We start from the raw sequence: 22,763 nt of genomic DNA on the forward strand, positions 1-22,763 counted from the left end.
AGGACTCCGGGAATGGCTTCAAACTGGCAAAGGGCAGATTTAAATTGAATATACGGAATAAATTGTTCACTGTGAAGGTGGGGAGACCCTGGCACAGGTTGCCCAGAGAAGCTGTGGCTGCCCCTGGATCCCTGGAAGTGTCCAAGGCCAGGCTGGACAGGGCTTGGAGCAACCTGGGATAGTGGAAGGTGTCCCTGCCCATGGCAGGGGGTGGCACTGGATGATCTTTAAGGTTCCTTCCAACCCAAACCATTCCATTATTCTATGAAGAAGCAGCTCCTCATAAGCTACTTACAAGTATTTTCAGTGCCCTAACTCATTAGAACATATATGGCTTCTACATCATTTAATATTTGCAAGGTACCTTAAAAAACTCACATCCTTAGACATACTGTAAGAATTTGCCATTTGAGAGAAAGAGTGTCCAGGCAAAACCTTTTGAAATTGTTTGAGAATTCAATTTGATATTGGCCATGGGATTCCAATTTGGATCATCAGAAGCAAAAATGGACAGATATTCCTTTTCTCTTCATACAGAAGCTGATGAGAGGAAAGGCAGAGATTAAGAATCTCCTTTTCCCCATTAATTAATTAGAATTATAACTTTTTTCACTTTGGTTTTTTACTCTTTCAATCCTTTAAATGCTAATGTCAGAAACATCATCACTGGGGCAGATGACATTGGAAAAAGATTGACTTACAGCTAGGCGAGAACCCAGCTCCCCAGCAGCATTCTGCCAATTATGTGCACTTTAAATTAAAGGATTTTCTTCTTCTCCTCAGTAGACTTGAGATATTTTTGACTCCCATTTAATTGCCATTCAGGCTGCATTTCTTACATATCCATACACAAGGTACGCAGAAAGGAAGAATAAAATACCAGCAGTTTTGGAGTGACTTCTACCAAAGTTTGCTTATGTTACAAAGGTTTTTTTTCACTCCATTTTTTCACCACTACTAAAACCTCAGAGGGACAAGCCCCTGGGCAGCATATTCCCAGAGTCCAACATCAAAGCCAGCCCCACACCGTGCAGCAGGATGTCTCAACACACGTTCCAGCAGGCAGCAGGCCATGGAACACTTTTACATGTGGGGAAAAAAGAAATTAACCTTGCCCAGTGTGGTGATGGTGCGTGCAGTGGTGGTGGGATTTATTGGGATTTATTGATAGGGTTTAGCAAGCTGTTTGCCCTCAACAGGTCATGGCCATAGGACAGAACTGTAAAGATACAAACTCTAATTATTTAAAACACTAGCAGCCCTATTTATTTATTTCTTTCCAATTGTGGAGACAGCGAAGTTGAAGTCCAGGCCTTTCAGAGTTGCCATGGCAACCGGACACTTTGATGGGTGATTACAGTGGTACCATTTTGGCATCAGGCATGAACTTTGATTGCCATGGCAACGTCACAGCCATAACTTCCATTTCATTCAGCCCATACTTTGTTCCTGAGGAGCCTCTTTGCTCGGCATTTGTGAGGAAGCTGAGAACTGTGTCAGCTGCACCAGAGAGGAGCTGTTAGGAGCAACACGAATTGGGCTTTCCCAGTCTCAAGAACACTTCACATCCAGGAACGATTCACTCCAGGCTCTCATTATCCCTAGGAAGGAGCTGAGCTTCTTGGCTGACGTAAATGGAGGTGGTTCTGTGAAGGGCAGCAAAGTCTCTTGAATCCAAATTGGGCAGCAGGGAAAAAACACATTTCCCTGGTTGAATGTGCATTGCTGGAGGTGAAGAATCTCCCTTGCTTGTGTAGTTTGGCATTCAAATAGTGAAAGGCAATGTACAGGAAGTAATAGGGATGGCAGAGATGAGAGGAAGAGAGGAAAGTTTAAAAACAAAAAAGCAAATTAACCAAAAAAACCCTGGGAAAATATATTTACCAGACAGCTTAACTTTTTGAAATTCATACCAACTCAGAGATAAAAACAAATTTGTCAATATTTGTACAGTTTTAACATTAGAAAATTCAAACAGGTTTCTCCAGGCACAATGGCAGGAAATTCACCTGAACTGTGGGAATAATAGAGAAATTCTGAAAGGCTGTTACTTATAGGCAATATGGAAGTGAAGGCTTTTTATGATTCACACAGAGCAAGCAAAAGGATATATTTCTTCATATAACTTCCAGTTAAACTCTTACTCTTCACCAAAGGCTGGTCCAGAGGCCTGGAACCCTTTCAGGTACAGAAAACTCTGAAGAAATTGAATATAACCAAGTCCATTGAGGATTGTGGATATAATGACATAATTTTCTTTCAGGAAATCTCCAACCTACAATTTGCTGGAGGCTGGGAGAACACAGCAGGGTGATATCACCACACAGCTGAGCTTCTCCTAAACTCTTCTATGAAGAAGCACCAGTGCAAGTGGGGTGCTGAACTTGGGGAAACTAAGATTTGATTGCTTGTGGCCATCCTCATGCTGTTAGACTGATGAGGCTGATAAATAAATAAGGATATCTTCACAAAATCACAGAATGATTTGAAAGGACCCAGCTGAATCTCATCCTAATTCCTCTGGCATGGACAGGGACACATTTCACTAGATGAGTTTGCTCAGAGCTCCATCCAGCCTGGCCTTGAACACTTCCAAGAATGGTGTATCCATGACTTCTCAGAACAACCTGTTCCAGTGCCTCACCACTCTCATAGTAAAAAAAAAAAAAAAAAATTCTTCATTATATCAAAAGTAAATCTACCTTATTTCGGTTTAAAACCATTTCTCCTTGTCCTGTCACTGTGGGCCTTGAAAAAACACCTCTTTCTTCCTCATGAGCTCCCCTTGATATATGGAATAGCTGGAATAAAATTTCCCCAGAGTCTTCCTTTATTTGGGATGCACAACCCCAATTCTCTCAGTCTCTCATCGTAGCAGAAGTGCTCCAGCCCTCTGAGCATCTTTACAGACAATTTCAGGATCTGCTCTGACACACCCATGTCCTTGCCCTGGGGACCCCAGAAATGGATGTAAAGTCTGCGTCCAGAATGTGATGCTTACTAAAAGGACATTTATACACTGCAAAGCGCAGGTGACAATCTGTGACTCCTGGAGGTGCCACATTGTGGCTAGCACAGGTTTTTCCCATGAGAATTCTTCTTGTGTTTTATAAATAAAGATAAAGTTTGGATGTTGTTGGAACAGTGTCCCAGAACTTGGACAGTGCAGGCCTGGCCAATCAGGCCTGGGGGAAGGCTTCTGACTGACCAATCTGGGTGACTTTTGAAAACTCTATATATGTGATGAAATCAAAACAATAAAGGTCATTCCTTCTTGCCACTGAGAACTGGTGCCTTCTTTACTCTGCTAGCTGCTCAACAGCGACATCACATCTCACAACCAGCCCTACTCCTTCTGACATCTATCTTGCAGCATTAAGTACATGCACTGACATACTGATTTTGCAAAAAAATTCAAGCACAAAGAAATGATGAGTTGGAATAATCATGATCCTTAAAAGTCTGCTTAGGCTTTCTTAATTTATTACATCAATTCCAGTTTGCACCGCTCAGGAAAAATGTCCAAACTCATCAGCGAAGAGCAAGACTTCCCATGAGCAGCAAAAGAGAAAAATATGTGATAATTTAGCAGGTTTATGATGTTACTCATCTGTATCTCAGAGTAGCTATTTCTAGGACTAAACTCACCTCTCCCCAGTGTGAGTATGTGAATAAATTCTACATTTATATAAATAAATAAAGAGATGGCAGCACTGTGTGGGCAACAGCAAGGGATTATTCATCTATCACACTACGTCTGCCAGATGCTTTGCAGCATTAGATCCACCTGTGTATTTTAGCATCCAAGATCTCAGTGTTTACATGGATTTAATCTCTTCTGTTCAGCTCATACTCCAGAGTCTGACACCAGCACCTGAAGTGATCTGGAGATATTAAGCTACTCATAAGGGTGATTTTTGATCTTTTCAAAGTGCTGAGAAAAGAGGAAAACAAGTGCTACGTATCTGCTAAGCACAGCAAGAAGAGCATACTTGGTAAAAGGGGAAGAACAAAAATATGTGTTATGCATATAATCTTCGTTTTAAAAAAAATAAAGAAAAACCCAACAAAATATCATCAAACCCCAAGCTATCATGACTTTTTAGAGTTCTGAGAATTCTGCTCTTGATAAAACAGTGAAGGACAGGACCCAAAGTTGCCAAAGCTTGAATTCATGAGTATTTGAACTTTCAGCCTTTACTCAGTCCCATTTTTCAGTTCTAATAATGCAAGTTGAATTTCAGCTGGGAAGCTGAAGAAGAGCAAAACAAGTGGTAATCACTTAGATCCATTTGTCACTGATAAAGCTGTGAACCCTTGGCACAAAGAGAGTCTGTAAGACACTCAGCCTCTTTCTCTGGCTCAGGTCAAAGGCTGTTTCCTGATGCTCATCAGTTACTTCCCCTCCATGTACTTCATTCTTCCACTTGTGATAATGTGAATGATGGGATGCCCATGTGTTATTCATGAGCTTTATGTTTTATGTATGGCAAGAGTTGTCTGTGTTTTTTACTTCCTTGCTGGGGCAAAGGAGGTGGATTTTGGTTCTTTCACTAAAAATACAGGTTTTCAAAGTGACAGATGGCCTCGCTATTGTCAATTGTCAGAGGTTTTTGATCAGCAGTGAAGCAGAAAAAATGTATAATGGATTTTATCAGGTGTGCTCTAAAAAGCCTTGGCAGAGTAAGACTTTTTGATCAAAAGAACAAAGCAAAATATCACTTTCTTTGGATTGCACAAGTGACTCTTCATATCCATGAAAAATGTGGGCTGTTCTGCAAAATGAACTTCATCTGTTCAAGAGGGGCACAGATTTGCAGGGTTGATGCTTCTTTTTGAAGATTATGAAGTGTCAATTTAAAAAAAAATCACTTAAATAGGCTGCCATTCAAGGGAAAAACACCTGAGTCAGTCATTCCGGATAATATTCATAGAATACCAGAATGGTTTGGGAGGGAAGGAGTCTTAAAGATCATCTCATCCCACCCCCTGCCATGGCAGGGACACCTTCCACCATCCCAGGTTGCTCCAAGCTCTGTCCAACCTGGCCTTGGACACTTCCAGGGATCCAGGGGCAGCCACAGCTTCTCTGGGAAACCTTTCCAGGGTCTCACCATCCTCTGAGTAAAGAATTCCTTCCTAATCTCTAATCCAAACCTATTCACTTTCAGTTTAAAGCCATTAAAGCCATTAAATATTGGGGTTTTTTTCCTTTGCTTTGACCTTTCCAGCACAGTTTCTGTCCATGCTGCTGATGCTTGGCCTGAGATTGCCATCATCCCCCAAATCCCAGCTCAGGAGATCAGGTTTGCTGGGTGTTTCCTACCATGCACAAACACACTGTGGGAGAAGAGCATCAAGAGGAGAAAAGCATACAGCAAATATTTATTGGTTGATGCCCACTGTGGAGAGCCAGGAGCCATTCTCTAGCAAGTGAAAGATAATTATGGGCATGACCCTAAAAGTGGCCCTCAGAGCATCTCTGCTGGCCAGGCCTGTTTGCCCCTTTGTCCTGTTGAGTTGCCACCTTTCAGTTCTCTGTTTCTTCCCTGATGGTTTTAATATCTCCTTAAATTCAGTCCTTGAGTGCCCACTTACCATTGGCTCAAAAATTTAACTTCTCTCCCACGGCTTTAACACACAGACTTCCTCACACAGCTCAGAATTATCTTCCCAGCACAGATCCCTCAGCTCTGCTGGACCAAACTGAGCCAAATGGGATCACACTGCTATAACGAGGAGGGTTACAAGGCTTCTGGAAGAGAAAGGATTTGGGGACTGTGTCCAGACTTGACACAGCTCTTTATACAAAAACCAAGTTTCAGAATTTACTACATATTGGAAGAAGATGCTGACTGGTTTGCCTCAAGCCCTACAGTGTTTAGATTATTAGAATTTACAGGAAATGGACTTCAGAAGATGAAAGTTAGTCCTGCATAAACAGTTCAGCAGAAGAATGCACACTTGAAAGCGAGGAGCTTGATCATCTTTCATGAACTACAAACCAAAATGAAACAACCAAAAAAAAAAAAAGTAGATCAAAAAGAAGAGGGTATTAGTAATTCTCAAAAAGCCAGTTCCCTTTCCACTGGATCTGAAAAATTACATCAATTTACTGCAGAATTTACTGCAATCAGGATAACCCAGGATGATGTACTCGCAAAGCAATGAACAGCATGTGATCTGATCTGATTTCCAACATGGATCTGCTCATAAATAAATGCAGAATTGGTGGCATAAATCTCTCATGAATGTCTAAAACAGGATTGTTTCAGACAGCACCCAAACCTAAGCATAAAAAATGCAGATGCTGTGACATCTTCTCAGTAGGACCTGTTCAGTGCAGCAAGTGAGGAGCAGAAAAAACTCCTTACGATCAAAAATGTATTGATTTTTAGGAAGAAATTCTTGCCTGTGAGGGCAGTGAAGCCCTGGCACATGTTGCCCAGAGAAACATTTTACTCCCCAAAAAATCAGAGTCCAGATGAAACAGTCTAAAATATCAGCAAAACCAAAGGACAATGACTGAGGACTTCCAAAATTAAAGGCCACAAGCACTAAATGAACCCTGTTACATGATTAATATATCTCCTATTTGTGTTTAGGAACCCCTGTGAAGCACAGCACTCATTCTGCTGCTCTTTCTTGATTAATACACTCAATTCTTGTTTGTTTTCTTGGAAGACATTTAGGCATGACAACAAATATTCTAAGTCTACAGAGAGTGTCTCAGTATCATTTTCTTCAAGCAATGGATGGGGAAGCATTACCTTCTGTAGATCTGAAGCAAAACTCTGATATGAAAAGAATTACTAGGAACTAAAACAAAAAAAAATTAAAGGTGAAAATGAAGGTTATATTCTCAGCTGTTTTAAACCACCGTGGCTCTGCTGGCTGGATAATACAGGGAGCTGTTCCATGCTCCTTCCTCTAAGTAGGTACTGAAGGAAAAACTACCACCCTGGAGCCTGCTGTTATAATTTCTCTGCCAAAAGTTGCTTATCCATAGCAGAATCAGCAGAGGTAACAGCTCCACAGTTGCTGCAGTGTAGGTTTTGATATCTTAGCTCAAAGCTACCTCCTGAGGAATTTATTAGTGGCTGACTGATTCCTGGGCTGGCCTGGAATGGTGTGCTCTGGTGAGCAGCCCAGGGGCAAAAACCTGCAGGGAAATGTGGGGGTGAGCAGTTTGTGTTTTAAACCAGTGGTGGGAAAGAACAAATGAAACAAAGTGGGATTTTAATGATTTTTTTTTTAATAAATGTAGCCCTATTGCACTGGAGAAGTCATCACCACAGAATCACAAACCAGGCTGGGTTGGAAGGGACCTTAGGGAATATCTGGTTCCAGGTGTAAAGCTGGATGATAATTTACAGTCCTGGGTGATCTGGCCTGGGATGTTGATGGCACCAGGCAGCCCATTGCACAGTAAGTGTCTAATATCAGACTAACCATCAACTAAAATGGTTGTTCTGCTAAGGGAATAAAGAGTCCAGGTGGCCATGCTACACTTGAAAATGTCTGCTCTGGGGAGATCTGAAGTGAAGGAAGATGAATCTCAGCATTAATGTCCTGGTTGACTAATCCAGCAGGAAAGGACTTCCCATGCTGAACAACCAAGCAAAGTTGTTTTCCCAGGCTGTCAGGAGAATAAGGAATCTCAAGAGGTTGCCCTGATGAAGAGGCTCACTCAGGGAGGGTATTTGTGTGCTTGGGGGACAAATGGGCAATATCTCCACTCCAGCTGTGCTGTGCAGCTGCAGAGATAGAGCAGCAAGTCTGGTGCCAGGGATTCTCATCATTCCCAAAGAAATATCAGATGGGGAAAAGCTGCACCAGGAGCATTCCTGTTAGCTTTGGGGATTGCTTGTGACAGAGTGGGGAGGATTTAGGGGTTTGGGCACATGGGAGGTGTGACTGAGGACAGAACACAATGCCCAGTGCATTTTACTCGTTAATGTCATGTAACCCTAACCATTTTCACATAAGAACCTGTGCTCCAAGTATGGAATTGGGGGTGAATCCACACCAAACCCAAAGCCTTTCTGGTTATTTCCTGATTTCCAAAACGGTTCTTCCCCTGTGAGTGTCTCATTCCCTCCTCTGGCCTCCTGTGGAGAACGCAGCATAAAAAAAAATGTTATTTGCCTCAAAATCTCTGTGCTTTGGTGGTTAAAATGACACACACAGTTAGACAATCTGCACAATTCTCGTGGATGTGTCATTTTATCCAATCCTGCCTCCAAGAAGGACACAATTTATTCTGTTACTGGAGAAAATGAGATATTGTGGAAGGTGTTTCTTGGAGAAAATGATCTTGAATGGCAACCTCTTGCCTAACCTAAATATTCCCAGAATACTACAGGAAAATTCAGGTGGTAAATTTGAAAACTCACATCACTTGTGAGTCCCAGAATGACAGAGTTTGGTGTAGGGAGTTTAAATACTTGCTGAAATTTGCATTCTTTTTTCAATGCATCATATATTCCTATGGGAAATTCACATGTATTTGCCCTCCCATAAATGCAATTCCCTACAATATGTTTTTTCATCATTTTTCATTTCTCTCCCTTTTCTGATCCTTTTTTTTTTTTCCCAAGAATTTCAAATACCAACATCCTGGAGGTTCTCTAAGCCTGAAGCAATGATTCAGGAGTAAAAAACTCACTCAATTCATAGTCAGTGACATAAACCAAAAACCTTAGAGACAAATCTCTTTGAAAAAACAGAACGAGAGAGAGAGAGACTTTGTTTTCACTCAGTGTTGGGTTTCATTTTGGAAATGTAAAGCTGATCAAAAAGTTGTCCAGAATTAAATAAGCCATTAGCAAAGTACATGTTGTTCCCTAAACACTTGCTAGCAAACCCACTGAATAAACAAATGTTCAAGCTGAGAAGCAGAGGTTGAATTAAGAGATTACAGCTTTGGATAAACTTCAGGCAAAAGTGAACTTCCATTATCCAAACTCTTCCATGATTCATTTCAATGCTGGTATGCCTACATTATGTTTGCTTCTGAATTTTTTTCTTTTTAGTGCTGGCTTTCACTGCACTGGATTTCTCAATCTACCCTGTATCTCCTTCAGATCTGACATGCTTTTCTTGCCTGTGCCTCAGCATCTAAATACATGTTTCCTTTTCAGCTGCTACATTTCAATTCCACATCCAAATTTCTGGTCCATTGTTTCCCTCTAACCTTTTTTGCTTGGACACTGAAGGTCTCTGTCCTGCAGTTCCTTGTTGTGAGTAAACAGCAGGGTGGAATAAAGGTCAGGTCAGTGCTACAGACTCCTCCTCTGACAGCAGCCTGACTTGATGGAGATTCCCTTTGGGATGATACATCCACTTCAGGGGCAGTGCTGGAGAGGTTGGAATCAGCAGCTCCTCCTGAATTACTAATACCCACTGTGTTTCCCCCTGGAAGGAACATCATTCATGTGTGCAGTAAGGCTGAGCTGGCCAGCAGCTCCTCAGGGATGCAGCATTTATCCCAAAGGCAAGAAGCAAGAAGGACCAATGCCCTGGGGAACTGAGCCTGTAAGAGCAGCAAATTCATCACCCTGGCTTGTATTTTCATGTGGATGCACAGTTTGTACCATCAGCTCTGAGTTCCCCAGCACAGCAAGGAGCTGGAGCTGCTGGAGAGAGTCCAGAGGAGGCAGCAGGAGGATCAGAGGGATGGAGCAGCTCTGCTGGGAGGAAAGGCTGGGGGAGTTGGGATTGTTCAGCCTGGAGAGGAGAAGATTTGGGGTGATCCTATTGTGGCCTGCAAAGAGATGGAGAGAGACTATTTAAAAGAGCCTGGAGTGACAGAACAAGGGGGAATGGCTTCAAACTCACAGAGGCCAGGTTTGGATTGGATATTAGAAGAAAATTGTTCCCTGTGAGGGTGGGGAGGCCCTGACACAGAGAAGGGTGCCCAGAGAAGCTGTGGCTGCCCCTGGATCCCTGGAAATGTCCAAGGCCAGGTTGGACAGGGCTTGGAGCAACCTGGGATAGTGGAAGGTGTCCCTGTCCATGGCAGAGAGTTGGAATGAATGATCTTTAAGGTCCCTCACAATTCAGTCCCTTACATGACTCTATGCCTTTGATTCCACAATTATATTATTCTATGGTCAAAACTTAGAAATTCGCCAGGGCAATTCTGTCAGCACTCCAATCAGTGGATTCTGCATGGAGCTCCATCACATCAGGATGTTCTTCCTGCCCCAAAATACAGGGTAAAGAAGGAAAAATTATCAGCAGTACCATACTCTTGTCTGCCTACACTTACACTACTACCACTACCACCACTACTACTACTACCTATGATGACTGTCTTGCCTAAACATAACAGAATCATGGAATCAGAGAATATCCTGAGTTGGAACCTACAAGGATCATCGAGTCCAGCCCCTGGCCCTGTGTGGCTAGCACAGGTCTTTCTCGTGAGAACATTCCGCTGTGTTTTATAAACAAAGATAAAGTTTGGATGTTTTTTAAACAGTGTCTCGAGATTTGGACAGTTCAGGCCTGGCCAATCAGGCCTAGGGGGAGGTTTCTGACTGACCAATCTGGGCGACCTCTGAAAAGTTTATATATATTGAAATCAAAATAATAAACTTCCTCTTTCTTGCCACACGGAGAACTTGGGTCCTTTTCTCTGCTAGCGGCTCAACAGTGACAGCCCTGCACTGGAAAACCTGAACAATCCCATCCTGTACCTGAGACCATTGTCCAAGTGCTTGTTGAGCTCTGCCAGCCTTGCTGCTGTGACCTCCTCCTGTGGGAGCCTTTCCAGTGCCAAACCACCCTCTGGGTGAAGAACCTTTTCGTAATATCCCACCTAAACCTTCCCTGACAGGGCTTAATTCCATTACGTGTGGAGTTTATGGATGAATACAGACAGATTTCTGACCTTCATTGTTAATATTCCCCTTCTCCTTCCATTTCTAAGTGTATCTTTATTGCCACTTCATTCTTGCTTCATTTATAGATATTTCACCTTTTGTTTTTGCTATTCTATTCCATGATATAAGGGAAGCAAGAACATCATAATTTTTTTCCTGTTTCACATTTTTCCCTCAGTTTGGTCCAGATGGACCATTTCATTGCAATCCTAAATGACACAGGAAACAGTTTCTGCCTGATTGACTCAGTCTCTGCATAACAGGAGCTGCACTGGGAATCTTCACTTTAGTGCATAATTGTGGTAATCCAAAGGCATTCTTAGCACTGTGTATTTTCTGGTGTATGAAACACACTTGAAGCTGTTGATTGATGCACTCAGAATTGCTTCATGCACCATCTGTATCCATCTGCACATGCTTGAGCACTGCTTAAAAACCTCCCCTGATCACCAGCACATTAGGGAGAAGTGGTATTTCTGTTAATAGAGTGTATTAATGAAGCTCAAATGATATCTCACTTCGTTCAGCCCTATCAAATACGTTCGATGTATGATCAGTTTAAAATTAGAGAAGCCTCACTTAACATGTGGTAATGCTTCAAGTTCCAGCTCTCTTCAGTCTCACTGAAATTATTGCACAGAACCACAGAGTTATTTTGGAAGGAATCAAGAAGCAGCAGTTCAAAACTTTATGATTAAAAACTCAAAGCATTTTTGAAGCAAAAATGTTTTGTTTTCTCCCTTTTTTATATACCTTTGTTGGTCTAACAGGAAATTTGACCCACAAGTTTAAAAGTTGTCTCAAAAAATCATATAGAAACATTATTAAAACAGAGCCCTTTTAACCCAGTCCTTCTCATTTATATATTAACTTGCATACATGTCAGAATATGCCTTCTGTTGATGGTGATGCCATCTTTCACTAATCATCAGTTCCCTGCCATTGAACATCACTGTCTGGGAATTTGATGGGAACAAAAAGACCTTAAATTCATTACACATATGAAATAATTTTAAATATAGCCCACCCCAACAGAGATCTGAACAGCCTCTCTGACATCTCACATGGAATCATAGAATCGTGGAGTCATGGAATTGTAGAGTCATAGAGTCATGGAATTATAGAATCATAGAATCATAGAGTCATAGAGTCACAGAGTCATGGAATTATAGAATCATAGAATCATAGAATCATAGAGTTACAGAGTCATAGAGTTACAGAGTCACAGAGTCATGGAATCATAGAATCATAGAGTCGTAGAGTCACAGTGTCATAGAGAATAGAATCATAGTGCTGAGACACTGGAACAGTTTCCTAGAGACACTGTGGCTGCCCCTGGATCCCTGGAAGTGTCCAAGGCCAGGCTGGACAGGGCTTGGAGGAACCTGGGGTAGTGGAAGGTGTCCTTGCCCACGGCAGGGGGTGGGACTGGGTGATTTTTAAGGTCCCTTCCAACCCAAACTATTCCATGATTTTATGACTGTGCCACCCATCAGCCCTCCATGGATATCTGGAGACCTCTAAGCATCTCGAATGACACCAGAGGACTTCCTGAGGACAACTGGATTGAGTACCTCGTGAGAAAATCCAATGCTTACCTCAAACCACATCTCTGTGAGGAGCTGAATCACTGCCTGGATCCCACAGCCAGCAAAGAGCAGCTCTGCCCTGGCTCTGATGGTGATGCAGGAGCCTGTTTGCTCCCAGACCTGCACGAGGATGTCCAGCACTGACGTCTTCCTCCATCAATTGACTTCCATCCAGGGAGACAAAGGTGAGAGGCAAGGAATATGACTCAGAACTTCATGCCATTAAGTTCAGCAAAAGTTTTTTATCTGGACCATTATTAATGACGGACTCATTTTACTGAGTTGTAATTCCAGATAAAATCCCATCACAAAAAGAAATCTATGGAACGCCATCCATAGATATAATGGCTTTACTACCAAACACAATCCTTTGCCTTCCCAGACAGAAGGAAGGGACAGCTCCAGCCGAATATCTCAGAGGGATTCCTCAGGTGTATGTTTCATCAGCTGCATCATTTCACCCCTCAGTCCTGAATCTGGATTTTTTTCCTTGACACAGGAAGCTCTCAATCCACACTAGGCTGCATTTCCCTGTTCTCAGAGCTGCTCAGGAGAGCTCATTTCCCAACAACACCAATTACTGTCACCTCCTTTCACTTGACATTAGTCGCAAGACAAGCAGAACGAGCTGTACTTAGGCCTGCCAGGCTGTTCTGCAAGTGATTTAACAGCTGCATTTTTGCTTGCTGTTCAGTGCAGCAGTACAGAAAACAGCTGTGCTGCTTTTATTTTAGGGGAAAATAAGCCTTCATTGGCTATTTTATTTTCAAGAACCCCATCAAACATTTTTAAAGAATCCTGACTGAGGCAAAATGCTCGTTGGAAATCAGGCAGTACAGGCAGCATCTCTCATGTATATACTTGATCAGTAGGGTTTTTTTGGTGGAGGTGGGTTTTTGTATCTTTCTTGATTATAATAATCTTGAGGAAAGTGATTAACACAAAATAAGGGATTTCAGTCAGAATATGCTTATAGGGAGGGAAAGTAAGGAGGTACCAACCATTTTACCTAGTCTTTCATTTATTAACCATAATAAAATTATTAATTCTGTTATCTTTTTCTCAGCTTTGGGAAGGCAAGAACTAACACATTTTATACAGATGATATATCTCTATACCTGTGTTTACATCCATTCAGTCCCAAGGCTGAACTGTCCTCATCCTGCTGACTTTCAAAGGGTCAGCACGTCTGAGGAACTGAGATAATCTGTGTATAAAACCAGATTTAAAGCTTTTGCACTCTAAACAGGAGATGGGCCATGAAGTTAAATCTATGGCTCTGCTCAGACACAGAGCAACATCCCTGACCTCTGTGTGCCTCTCTGCCTCTGTCTCTGGGTGAATCAGGACTTTAACAGCATCTCTACCCCACTCCTTTAATTCATTCAAACAATTTCATGGGAGCAAAGTCCAGGCATTTCCTCAGGGGCAGGGAGTGGGAGACAGCTCTGGTTTTAATTACAGTAATTAAGTTCATTACCCATAGCTGTCTTCTGAGCACACACAGGGTAGGAAGGCAATATGACCCCATGGGAGAGGAGAGGAGAGCTCCAGAAATCTGATGTCTGAGCCGATTTTGTTCCTAATCTGCTTCATAAAAAAAGCCTCTTCGCCTCTGACATCCTTTATCTTGCCATCTCATCTCAAGTGTTTTAGTACCAAAAGAAGATCTGTCCCTCATGGTATTTTTATATAAAAGTTAAAATTATATGTTTCTCATCTGAGCTGGAATATCTGTAAAGCACTGATGTAGAACACCAGGTTATGGTTTCATACCACAACAGGGGTCTTTCCCCTCAATTGTCTAGTTCTGGTATTTAGATGTGAATTTCCCATATCAGGACCCATTAATTCCAAAAAGAAACTCACTGTTATGGGAAATTACAGCTGCAATTTGCTTTCTTCTGGGACACATCAGGTGGATTTTGCTCTCCAATCATGTCTAAGGCTTGAAGATTACACCTTCATCTACTTTTACCTAGCTCAGTGGTGGTAAAGCTCCAGATTGAAGCTATTTAAAGTCCTACTGGGCATCAAAATCCCTCATTACCATTGCAATGGGTTTGCAGGGCAAGGATCTGTGAGTGGGGCAAATGTGGTGATGCCTAAAACAGAAGGCCAGACAAAGTTAGGAGAATAAAAAGCAGATTAATTTATTGAAGGCCTTTAGGTACATTCAGGGCAGACAGAGCCTACTTGAGAGGCTACATCCAAAATGGATGCTGAGTCACGAGTTCTTCGCATTTTATAAATTCTGATCATAGAGATATTGAGCCTTAATCCTCCAATTACACCTTCAGGTCATGATGTCAATCACCCCAAGTTTGCTCCCCCAATTCACTGTTGTTTACATATTTTGGGGCTCTGGGGCAGAAAAGTGTCCTTGGATTTTCCAACTGAGAGGAATTGTTTTGTCTAAAATGCTGGGAACAGAAGTTTTAGCACTTTATATGGAGCCTTGAGCTACACAGCAAAACTACAGCTACACAAAAAATTGGAGCTAAAATCTTCAAGTCATCAGTAGAGGTGGCTTCTGTGAGAAGCTGCCAGGAGCTTCCCCTGTGCCAAACAGAGCCAATTCCAGCCATGAGATGTTCCCAATTGATTTCAGCAGCTCCCAGAACCTGCAGAGCAGGGATCTGTGAACCATTTGCAATGGGAAAGAGACAGACCTTTTTAAGCAGGGTTCCTCTGCTGCATTACTAATGTCCATCCTTCTGATGGCTTGACCTGCTCCCAGTAAAATTCATTTCTCTCCTCTGATGCTAAGGAGAATCTCAGCTGAAGATGTTTACATTGGATATGTCTATAAATGGTCAGGCACTGGCCTGTATTTACAATTTGGATGTTCACCAGCTGATTCAGTCTGAAACATGAGACTTCCTGATCCTTTAAGTTCATCTTGTGAAATTAGAGTTGCATGTAAAGTGTATTGTTTGTAGTCAGGCAAAGGAAACAGAACAAACCAACCTGTGCTTCTGGAGCTTCCTTTGCACTGGGAATTTTGTGACTACATTTCTGAAAGACACATCAGACACTCAGCTTTCTGGAGGTTTTTCCAGCCTTAAATAATTTCACCCCCCCTGAATTACTTAATTTCAGCCTTTCTCCATCCATCAGCTGCTCCACGTTTCCAGTGCACCCTCAGATGCACATCCACCTCGCAGTGCATACACGAAAATGAAAAGGGTTTTAATAGGAGCAGGGGGAAGTACTATCAAACCAAACAAGATTACTTGACAGGAATCAAATCAGATTACATCTCAGCTCCCCAAGTCGATGGGAGAATGGAGGGATGGAGTGTGTTAATTAAAAAAGATGATTTTCAGACGTGCATTGCTGTCTATGTAAAGGCTGGGAGCAGCCTTTTGCTGAGGTCACCATCGAGCTCCCTGCTGAGCTGGGCAGGGGAGGTGCAGCTTTGAAAGGTGAAAAACTGTCTCTTTTGGGCTTGGTTTGCAGGGGAGCTGCTGCCACAGCCTTCTGGTGGTGGGATGTCTTCTTCAGAGCACCTCCAAGCCTTTTGCTGCAGGGAGCTTTGGGCTGGGATTTAAAGGATGTCAGCACCATCCCAAAGTGCTGCCTTTACAAGAGCTAGAAATAGAGCCTGGTGCTCAGACTTTTCCAGCACTTTTAGATTTTGCAGATGAAATGGAAGAAAAGCTCTGATACAAAGCCCAGATCGACTCTCTGACCTCTCTGCTAAGCACAGGCACCGAGGTAAGTTTGCAGGGCAATGAGAATCCCTAATCCTGCAAACCCTTAACCCTGGTATCTCTCCAGCCTCCTCAGTAAAAGAAAATCATGTAAATTTTGCATGACTTCCTGTCAGAACAAAGATATGATGGATCTCCATGCTCCTGGATAAAGCTGGATTTTCCTGGCAAAGGAAAATCAAAGCAGAGGGAGAGAGAGAGGACTTTTTACCAAGAATCCTCCCTCAAATCAGCCTGAAAGCCCATTTAGCTGCCTGTAACATTTTCTTTTGACAAAGAAAAAAGTAATAATCATCCCCAGCTGTGACCCTAGCAATAAACACATTCCTATTGTCATTCTCAGGCCATAAACCCCCAGTTTCTCTGCTGGAAACAAAGAATTGTTCAGGTGCCAAACACGAAGGGCTGTTATTTGTACAAAAACTGCACTTTTAGGGGAAGTTCACCGTCACTCTGAGAAGTCCATGTGCTTTCAAGCAGTGTGAATCCACTGTTCCCAGCAGTCTGTACATCATCCAGTTTATGTTGACTTCTCTGCAGCTACAGAAGACACAGAGTTTAAAATATTGCTGTGTTCTTCCAATTCAATTTACCATCCTCTGCCTTAGATGGCTCACCTGCTGTGGACCTAATTCTACTTCCAGTTATACATTGAGTAAACCAGCGGGAAAAACTCTCCCCAAGCCTGAGTTATATTGGAGGGAGGAAAAAACGAGCTGTACAGGTTCCCTTTGTTGCAGGGATTGTACAATAGCACCAATTCTCAAGATCTAAAGAAAGGAGTTCCAAGAAACCATGACAATAATACACATTTTTCCTTTGGCTTCAGCTAAAAGTATTGGTCTACTGAACCCTAAAGGGGACTTACACAGGGGCTTATGGAAATTTATTAGGTGTTTCATTATTCATTCATTTTTAATTTTGAAGAATAATAATCATTCTTATGCTAATGCTATTACGACCCAGAATATCAACTGGTTTTAGAGAAAAAAATAATTGTGTGAAAAGAACTAAGAATTGTCTGAAAGGGTATGATTTATCTGCAAGTACTCTGCAGATGTCTGTACCTTGGTTGTTTCTCTCAAGTCTTTCAGAATCACTGGAAAGAAGCAAGGATTTGTTGGGGATGATTAATCTCATGTTGAAATAAGTGTCTGCAATAAGTCAAAGGAATCATCTGTTTCTCTGTATTACTCATAGCAAGACATTCAGCTCCAGCTGAGCCATATTCATTAGCAGTGCAGATACCTCAGTTTATGGGAGATGTTTAACCATGGGCTTGGAATGTAAGGTTATACAGCTACAGAGGGAAAAATAATTTCTATTTGGAGGTAAAATTTCTATCATTTAAAAGGAGGTATTCACATGTGTTTCACCATCCTGAAAGTTTTTACGGGGTGATGGGAATGGACACAGTGAACAAAAACTGATGCAGAAAACTGTTTGCCAACTCAGAGTTTTCTCCATCTCTGCTTACTATGAAAATCATCCTATAAATTATTGCTCTTCCTGTGAACAGTAATTTTTCCATCCAGAAAAAATCTGCATCTCTTTGTGGGACAAAATCACAGTTTCACTGGATTTGTACATCTGTGGGGTCTGACTGGAAGGAATGGGCTGTGCAGAACTCACTTTGAACTGCATGCAGCTTATTTACAGTTCACTTACAGCTAATTCCCAGCATCCAAATCCCATTAGAAACCCCCAAATGCAGTATTTCCCATGCTTCTGAGAGGTTGCCCTTGGCTTTCTTCTCTCTTTGCAAGGTGTTGAAAATCCAAAAGAGTGAAAATTATGTTTTCTTTGCTCCTTGTCCATGTGATCCCTGCAGATCCCTGCCCTTTGCACTGTGCTTGACTCTGAGGAAGAGCACACAGCCCTTAAGCTTTAAGCACACTGTCAACAATCATTATGTCTTCTCGACAGGAAAGACAGGTTGGTGAAAAAAAAATAAAGAAAAAAATACCAGATTCTTGGAGTACATTTCAAGAGGCCTTGCTTTATCCTCAGGAGTCAGAGATGTTCTATAATGCACTGATAAAAGGAGAAAACTTTGTGGATGGTTTTGTTGTGGGGTTTTCCCTTTTTTTTAATGTTTTTCTGTGCTTGTTACTACAGCCCTGCAGATCTGCTCAGCTGTAATTAGAGGCATTTTTTGTGTGGATTTCTTTGTCTGTCCTGTCTGGCTCTGTGGAACCTGGGGAGGGATCAGGGTGCAGAGCAGAGGGAACAGGAATTGGCAGGAAAAACACCTTTCCTCCTGAATACCTCTCCCCACCCTGTGTGCTTCAATATCTTGTGTTCACTGCCTCCTATCCATGGGAAAGACTGTGGTGAGCTGCTCTGCATCTTCCACTGCTCCATCCACCACCCCAGCTTATTTACAGTTCACTTATAGCTAATTCCAGCATCCAAATCCCATTAGAAAGCCCCAAATTCAGTGTTTTCCATGCTTCTGAGGGCTTGCCATGGCTTCCTTCTCTCTTTGCAAGGTGTTGAAAATCCAGAGGAGCCACACTGAAAATCCTGACCTTGCCACAGCCCTTGATCACAGCAGGGAAGAGACCTCCAGGGTTTGCTCTGGAAAAGAAAGCTGCAGGAGCCAGGGGTAGATATTGGTCACCAAACTTTCCCTCGGGGTGGGGCAGAGCATGATAAGAGCCTTGGAAGGTGGTGTGAAAACAGCAGGAGTGAGGGAGGCAGGGGCAGAGCAGAGGACACTTTGCAGTCCTCAGGAGCAGAGGTTGTGCTCTCCTTCCTGCCTGGATTCTGCTGAGTTTCAAGCTCGAAGGTCCAAAGCACTGAGGACCAGAATTAGCACCTCATTGTGTCACACAGACCGGCAGCACCTTCCTTTGTTATTTCTTGGCAAAGAAACTGGAGGGCTCTGCAGGTCTGGAGAATATTCCTTCAGCACCCAAAGTCTTTCTGGCAAATCTGCAGCAGCACCTTCTAAACCCTCCTATAAACCAGTTCCTTTCTCATGCCCTGCTGCTCCAAACTTTTATTTTTCTTGAAACAACACCTGGCTGTGTATCCTGTGCCCTTGACAGGGAAGATGTCAGACACATCTTCCTTTCCTACCAACCCTCCTTCATCCTTCCCCTGCCCTGCTCATTGTGTGCAGTTAATTATCTTCCCTGAGACTCTCTTTAATTCCAGGGGAGGACAAAAGCTGGCTGTGACAATGCAGCACATCCCCAGAAAGGCAGGGAGAGAAAGAGAGAGAGATTCCAGCTTCATAGTGGGTGACAAATCACTCAGTCAGTTCTTGGCTGCCAGCTGATAGGATTATCCTAAATAGGCTTTGTGAGGTTTTCATGCACACACACTCGTTTAAATTAAGTGATAATCTTTTTGATGCTTGAATTAAATAATAATGTGAGGATATCAGGAGCTGATCACTTCAAACCACAACAAATACCAATCTGGTATCTTATTAATCATTAAAATGAGCCCTGTGAAAAGAGCAGATCCTCAGCTTTTATGAACTGGCATTTCTCCACCAAAATCAGTGGCACTGGAATAATTTTCTGCTGCGGGGAATTTGACCCATTATGTTTTTATATTGTTGTTAAATGTTACATCAGGGCTGGCAATGCATCGAGCCTTTGTAGGGAGAGATGTACATCAAATTATCATAATGATGGACTAAATTGTGAACATATTTCCTTTTTAGCAGTATTTCAGTCATTTTTTACCATTACTCATTCAAAAGTGGAACATACCTTGGACAGGCAGAGGTGCTAAAAAAAAATATATTCTATAATTCTGTGGTTCTGTGGTATGTGACTGAGCTCATGACAGTTATTCTCTCCTGCACCCACACTTTTCAGGCAAAGGCAAAATTCCCCCGTGTTCCTCAGCCCAGCTGTGAAGCACAGAAGGATATTACATGCAGAGGCCTCCACTATAAAACAAACTCTTAAAGAGCAAAGGAATAATTTTCTTTTAAACATTCAGTTTTGGGTTCTAATTATCACAATTTGGCGAGTTATCTAAGTTGTTGTAATGGCCCATATGCACCACATCAGCCTGCAGGAAACATTAATGCCTGAGAGCTGAACTCTTTTATGTGGATGCTTGGCCTTTTCACAAGTGCTAGGTAAAATATATTAAAATTATCTCAGTGAGTTTAAGTTACAAGACGGTTCATTACATGTGCCATGTGGCTGACAGAGTGCATCTCATCAGTAACCAGTGCTCAGGTGATGATATAACTTTAATTGGCTCATTAATTCAGATCTTCAGCTGGTACATTTCAAGTCGAATTTTCCTTGCCTGATTCAGGTGCACAGATTTTCCAAACTGAAAGTAACAATTCTTGCCAGCATAGGAGGGGAAATTTCTTCTGTTAATTCAGGAGTCTCCTCTCCTCTCCTCTCCTCTCCTCTCCTCTCCTCTCCTCTCCTCTCCTCTCCTCTCCTCTCCTCTCCTCTCCTCTCCTCTCCTCTCCTCTCCCTCTTCCATTGCCTCAGCTCCTGTCAGGCTTTTCATTCCAACAAGTTGTCACCACAGTTTCTATTTTTTGAGCCAAAAGAAGCCTTTCTGCTCCTCCAGACCAACCTCAGTAACAGCCCAAAATTCCATCCCACCACTAATTTTGCCCACCAGTAATTGGACTCAAACCAATCTTGATTCAAAGATGCTCTCCATGAAGGTTTTACTAATGCTCCCTGTCACCCTGCTTTACAATGTATTCTCATTTCTGGTTTGATTTGTCTCATTTTAATTTGCTCCAAGACTCTTCTGTTTTCCCATTCTTTGCCAAACTGTAAGGATGCCAGAGTTAGAAATTATGTCTTCTGTAGGTACTTAGCTATCAGACATAAAGGCATAATATGGTTCATTACATAGTTCCTTTCCTTTTAGTGTTTTAAAACGTTATTAATGTCTAAAATTTTACGGCGCCGATTGCTGGCTCTTTCATCATTTTGTGCCATTAACAAAAAGCTGCAAAAATCCCTCAGTTAATTCAGAACACCCATGAATTAATACCACCAGCCCACTCTGTTTTATTTGGCTCCCTGACTCGCTAGACTGTTGGGTCTGCTCTAAATTCTGTCATGCAAATCACCCACTGGAGCAAGGGGATGTCCTTGAGCATCTGTTCCACCCTGATGGAGAGCAGCAGAAGGTGTCACACACCTCACTCAGTGTTTGGGGTTATTAGCTCTGCTGCCCAAACTCTAAAGCTTAACCAGGGTGATGTTGTGTCTGGGCTAATTAATCCTGTTGATCTGTGGAGCTAATTAGCTGGGGTGCAGTGATGTGGTGGCTGAGTTATCATACGAAGTTCTGGTTCTGTCTTGATTTTCTCCAGCTTAGGGATCTCTGTGCCTTCCCTGAGACTGTCATCTACACACACAACTGAATGAGAGGAGCATCCCACTGGAGAAGAGCCTGGAAGGACATTAAAGAATTCATCAATTCCTTAATGAATTCTTGAGCATTAATGAGGGAATCAGGGACTGTTCACTTGTCATTCCTGAATGCACAGGAAAAGCTTTCTGTGTCAGGATTTTAGATGTTATCCAAACCCCCACTTCCAAATCAGTGGCAAAACTCTATCATCACCAAAAAGCCCCAAACCAAACAACTGAAAAGCAAATCATGCAACCACAAAGAAAAGAGCTGGCAGGAGATCAGGGAAATGAAGTTCTCCACATCAGTTTTGAGTTTGGATCATTGATTCCAGTCATACTGATTACCTGAAGATCATCAAGAGCAGTTGACTGGATGTGGTTTCCTCAGTTCTTTACCCTCAAACACCAGAAGGACATGGATTTACCAGTTTCACAGTCCTGGCATGATACAGATTTGTTATCTATCGATGTACAAACCCAGCTTGTTCCTGACTTAAGGAGGAAGTGGTGTAAAATGTGTAAAGTCACTATGGAAGGCTCTGAACTTGCCTCCAAACTGAGGACAAACCTCATCAGAGGCTGCCACTAAATGACGGGAAAAGAAAGGACCATTGAGTGAAAAAATCTCTGCTTTTTTGGAAAATCCCTGCTCTGCCAGCATCCAAAATACACAGAAACTGCCACTGCAAGCTTCAAAACTTCACGTGACCTGAAGGGATGATGTGTCTGCCGAAAGAAACCTTGCAAATTATGGGACACTCGCCTGTCACTCAGGAGTGACAGCATCTCTGACAGCTGCACAAATCCAGTTCACACCCCCAGTGTGAACACACTTTTCAGCTGCTGTCAGGCCCAGGATTCTGTGGAAAGGTGTATTTTTCTGGTAAATGGAAATGATCTCCCTTGAACTTGTTTGGTTTGGAGAACCCAGCAACGTCATACTGACACCAGATTGAAAGGAGTTCCCTGATAAGGCTTGGATTGAGAAGGTCATGGCTTACTTGGAGAAATCTCCACATGGATAAAAACACAAATCCCATGAAGGAAAATGTGAAATACTTGAGCTAGTTGGAGTAGTCACGTTTCTGTGAGAGTTTGTTTCTTAGAGGGTTCTCTTTGGGGTACACTCTGATGGCAAGGAAACTTTTAATTGATGTTTGGAGAGGAATCTGGAATGATTTGCTTGATGACTTGCTGGGATGA

At 42.4% G+C, this 22,763-nt stretch overlaps 1 long non-coding RNA gene across 1 annotated transcript; it reads left to right on the plus strand.

Moving 5' to 3' along the window:
- Positions 1 to 12,237: 12,237 nt before the first annotated feature.
- LOC146440721 (uncharacterized) lies at positions 12,238 to 21,905 on the plus strand. Its single transcript, XR_014850360.1, has 4 exons — positions 12,238 to 12,663; positions 13,728 to 13,816; positions 19,357 to 19,438; positions 21,518 to 21,905. It is a non-coding gene; the product is annotated as an uncharacterized LOC146440721 (long non-coding RNA).
- Positions 21,906 to 22,763: the final 858 nt, after the last annotated feature.

This window comes from Lichenostomus cassidix, chromosome 2, assembly GCF_008360975.1.
Source record: "Lichenostomus cassidix isolate B80296 chromosome 2, HeHo_3.0, whole genome shotgun sequence".
NCBI lineage: Eukaryota > Metazoa > Chordata > Aves > Passeriformes > Meliphagidae > Lichenostomus > Lichenostomus cassidix.